This window comes from Camelus ferus, chromosome 8 (genome assembly GCF_009834535.1).
Source record: "Camelus ferus isolate YT-003-E chromosome 8, BCGSAC_Cfer_1.0, whole genome shotgun sequence".
Taxonomy (NCBI): Eukaryota; Metazoa; Chordata; class Mammalia; order Artiodactyla; family Camelidae; genus Camelus; species Camelus ferus.
The window spans coordinates 5293044-5298005 of NC_045703.1; the positions used below are offsets into that span (position 1 = coordinate 5293044).

The window sequence follows — 4962 nt, forward strand, 5'->3', positions numbered from 1 at the left end:
CAGAGAGCAAGATGCGGTGCAGCTGAAGCAGAGCAGTACCAGGGTACACCTGTCACTCTCTAGTGCACAACTGCACTATCTGGTGTCTTTGAGGGTTTGATTCTTAGGATTACGGTTTCTACTGGCTCTACACTCATGACACTTTATTTATGTGTTCTGTGATAAATTCTTATTCTTTGGCAATTCGTCTGTGGGAATTCTTTGAGAACTGACCCTAAGGTTGGCTCCTTTAGAGTGGGGCTGCTTTTGATTCTGCCAGGAACCTGCATGCACCACCGACCCAGAACCATTCTAAACCCTATTCCGAATCTGAAGTTTCTTTGGTCCCAGTGAATTTGGACTAGAAACCCAAATAGAGGCTGTTTTGTGGTTATGAATCCTGAGGAGAGTTTTTTTTTTTCTTCCTCTATTAGCACTAGGGATTAAGAAATTAGCCTTTCTTATTATCTCTAATGTAGGAGGAAGTGGATCTGTGGGTCACTGCGGTCTCCCATTAGACTCCCCACCTCGGTCAGGCCCTGGATTCTGACTTGGGTCTCCACACCCCACAACCCTGTGAAAACCGAAAAGCGAGGTCCTTGGGGTTGGTGGATATCACAAGTGAACACCGTCTTCACGGTTCCGCTGGCCTCTCCAGGTCCACGTTTCATGTCATTTTTAGGCACCTCAGTATTCCTTACTTTCAAGCCAGCTTGTTAGCATGTTTTTAAAAAGTTTTTTCCCTTTTAATTGTATGCATCAATTTTGGGTGTTTTCCGGTGAGAAGGTCAGTTGGGCTATCTAGGCTGTAATGCTGCCTGAAATGGAAATATTCGTTATTGGTTTTAGTTGGAAAAACTGATGAAATTTCTCTGAATTCAGGAGGTCTTCCCAAATTCATCGTTACTGCCACACAATAATCAGACCACAAGCTGGAAAATCAGTTTGCCTCAGCTGGAATCTCAGTTCTGACATTTACCAGCTGTGTGGTCACAGGCAAGTTTATCAACCTCCCACTGCCTCAGTTTTCTCTTCAGAAGAACAGTGCTTCCTTCATAGGGTTATAATGAGAATATAATAAATTAATATACAAAAAGCACTTAGAAGAGTAGAGAACAATAAGTGCTCACTATCCTTTAGCTGTTACTATGACTGTTATTACCATGCCTCCAAGCTTACCTCCCAGCCCACCTACTGTTTCACTGCCCTTTGACTGAACTGACTGCGTGTCAATATTCTTCTCAAAGCTCTCCTCCAGCTGGTAATAAGTGGAGATCATTCTCAAAGATGACTTGTCCCATCACTTCGGGAGAATTTTCAGCCTTGCCCTCTACCAGACCCCACTCACTTATTGCTGCCTCCGCATCCACCGTTTCCTTATCTAAAGTGTGGAATGGTTCTCTGTAGGGAGCAGAGGGACCCTGACAGTGCTGTCCCACTCAAGACAGGACTCTCACCACTGCTCTCCCAGCCTGACCCAGCCACCCTAGACTAGCAGTAGACAGCAGCTCCAGGAACAAGATTTCCAGCAATGGGAAGACCATCAGATCTTGAGTCTCAGTCCGGTGACTTACTGATGATGTAATTGATGTTACCGTCTCTACTGACTGTTTGGTGTTTTTGGCGATAATTAAAGAAGATGGAGTGCTTAAGATCATGGTAAAGCCCTAAATTGGCACAGGCATCAAGAGGTTGGGAACCCTTGTGTAAAGGATAGGAGGCCATTAAAAACAACAACACAAAACTTTTATCTACATCCAGAGCAATGGAGCACAGTGTTGATAGGTGTTAGTGAGGATAGTGGGTTATAGGACATGAGGCTTAGTTGATGTAATGTCATTAAACATGAACTGACATCACCACACATAAGAGTGTACTCCTCCACCAGACCAGATGCAGTGATCATTAACCCATGCACGAGAGGCTAGAGTTTGTGTGTCAGCACAGAGTTCTCGGCTTTGTGTACTTGCTCCTCTAAGTACTTGTGACACTATGTCAAGAGTTCAGCGGCTGAATTTCACACAGGGCTGTGTGATTCACCGGGATTATTAGGATCCTCCTGGAATAACTTCCTTGAGTTGATTGCCTTTGACAGATCAGTTTGCTTAGATTAAAAAGCAATTGCTGCTGTCTAGTCAAATTTAAACACTTTGGCTAGAAGAAGCTGAACTCTAACTCTGTCCAGTCTATAGAAACACCTTGATGTAAAAAATTACATTGAATGTAGCAAAGAGAAAACTGAGTTAGCAGTCCTCCAGGGTATGGTGGTTTTGTAATAATGTGAAGGGTATCAATGCCAAACAAAAGTGACCCCAGGCATATGTGAGGGAGGGAAGAGTATGTCGCTTTTAATAGCAACTTGAGCTGTGCCCAGTGTACTGCGAAGGCGTTAACGGATGTCTGAGGTATCCCTCCGCCCCACAGGCGTCTGACACTGACCACTGTTAGAATGGGAGTAGAAAGATTCATCTTCTGAGTGAACAATGGAAAGCATTTGGGGATACAGGCATCTCCCACTCCCTCCTTTCAGAATGGACCCAAGAACTTAATAGAAGAAACAATGCTATCAAGGAGAATGAAAGAGCAGTATGCTGAGATTTAAATCATCTTTTAAAAAAGTGAGTGGAATATCTGATTTAAGTAAAATTTAAGCCTGATGACTGAAATTACATTCCCAGCCTGCCTGAGCTATAGATTAAAAAAAAGTGGCTGACATGACATTAAGCTGACATCCAACCCATCTCTGGTGGATCAGCACATAAATAAGAGTATTGAAACTTGTACGAGGAAAAGGAAAGTCTCGTACACACCATCCCTTCCATCCCAGCTTCCTTCTGTATTTCAACTCCTTGATCTCTGTGAATATGGAGGCTGAATGGGATGTTTAAAGTAGGGGAGATGAGAAGCCTGGCTTGATTGTTTCTTCTCTTCTTTCTTAGGAGACTAAGTCCCCTGAGAGCATCATCCTCATGGGACCTAGGCTACAGCTTTAATTTTAGTGAATCTGTGGAGAATTTTTGTCAACCCAGAGCATCGTTACCATGTCCATCTCTTATATTTATCCAGTTGTGTGACCATCGTGATGACCTGAGTGTAGATCATTTTCATCACCCAACAGAGACCCAAATATCCATCAGCGGTCTATCGAGCAGAACACTGTGAACCAGGAATCAAAGCCAGGGGAGGCCTCCACCTACATGGAGGATAGCAAAGATCGCCACAGCACCAGCCACCAGGAACAGAATTCCCAACGCTTCTGCCCACTGCATCTTGGTATCAGCGTCATCACGGAAAACACAACACAGACAAGTGCAGCATGGAGCAAGGGTTTTACCCACACAGAGAAGAGATGGAGCAAGATGAGCTCAGCGAGGATACACCGATCACTTCTGGCCAGCAGGGGCTTCCGGCTACAGACGCAGGACAATCACCCACACACACCCATCTCGTGCCACAGCAGAAGGACCTCGACCTCTCCCCTGTGGGGTCTCAAGCATTGAAAGCTGGGGGCACAGCCGAGGGCCACTGAGCAGAACGGAGCACCCACTGAGTCTGAAACAGGAAAACATATACCCACACAAGGCAGTAAGCCCGGCACAGGCTGGCTGGGTTCTTATCTCTTGGTAAGGAAGTGTTCCAGGCCCAAGGCTCATTCCTGTGTAGCCAGGGGAGGTAGAAAGACAGTGCACATGAGACTGCCTTTCCCAGTCACACAGACTTTTTTTTTTCTGTTCATTTGTATAAATAAAAAGTTTTTTAAATTAGGAAGCATACAGTAAGCATGGGGAAGGGAGGGCTGTGCCCCTGTGCCCCGTGGGGATGATGGGAAGGGATAGCAGTCCTGTGCCAGGCTGTGGAAGGACCACAGCTTCCTTCTGACAGCAGTATCAGGGCTGAGTGAGCTGGGAGGATGTGTCACAGCTGGAAGCCTTGGACTAAGGCATCTGTTCCAGTAGCCCAAGGAGCACCTGGCCGGCTCCTTCATTCACAGAGCCCTATGAGTCTGTCTGGCTCCTACTCCTCTGGGGTCCACTTGATCTTGGTCTCGAGGGAGTGGGACAGGAAGATGAGTCTGATGTACAACTCCTCTTCCAGCTCCAGCTCCTGTGTCTCCCATATCAGGAAGATGTCCTGGCAGAGTCTGAGGGTGGCAGCTCCCTGGACATCAGAGAGTGTGAGATAACGCTGAAGAAGCCAGGCACAAACTTGCCAGTAACCAACACAATAGGTGCATCAAGCTCGGTGTTCCTGTAGCTGGCCATAAAGCTGAGCCTGGGGGGGCTGACTTTGTCACTGAAGATGACCATGGGTGGTAGACTGTAGTCGGCTGGTCAGTCCAGCAGTCAATGACCCACCACTGGTGGAAGCCAGTGGTCCTGAGCTCACATGATCCTTCCAAGATGGATGTGGGTGTCAAGGTTGTCGGCCTCCTCACTAGGCTGCGGCTGCTTCCAGGGGTTGGATTCAAGCCCACTGGGTGCACAGATATACTTGGGGAAGATGTTGGGGATTGTCACTGACTGCTCTGAGGTGCTTTTGAGCAGGCTGGCCAGCTGCCATGCCATAGTGCGGTTGGGGGCCAGGACCAGACTGTGCTTCTCTTTGGTGTATTCGTTGGTGCTGCCCTTGGCCAGGTAGCTCTGGAAATTCCAGGTAAAGCACAGGGTGATGTCAAAGGTGCCTTTGTACATCTTCCGCTCCATCTGGGTGCGGCTCGGCAGGCTGATGAACCACATCGCCCCAAAACTGTCCTCGATCTGTGTTGTGAAAGGTCCTTGGGGCTATTCCAGCTGATGAACAGCATGGCCAGCAGGCAGGGGTCAAACTGCCTCCTCTGCATCCTTGGCTTCCATGGTTATGGGTCCTCTCGGATTGGGGCTCTCCTTCCTTCTAAAACCAGACTAATGCTCTTTGTCGCGGGTCTTGAGCTCCACTGGGGCCTGGGCCTGTTACTGGCTTCCGGCTGGATGTCTTCTTCCGTGG

General features: G+C 47.6%; 1 pseudogene; it reads right to left on the minus strand.

Annotated features, from left to right (window-relative positions):
• Positions 1-3993: 3993 nt before the first annotated feature.
• On the minus strand, positions 3994-4819 carry LOC102505484 (annotated as a pseudogene).
• Positions 4820-4962: the final 143 nt, after the last annotated feature.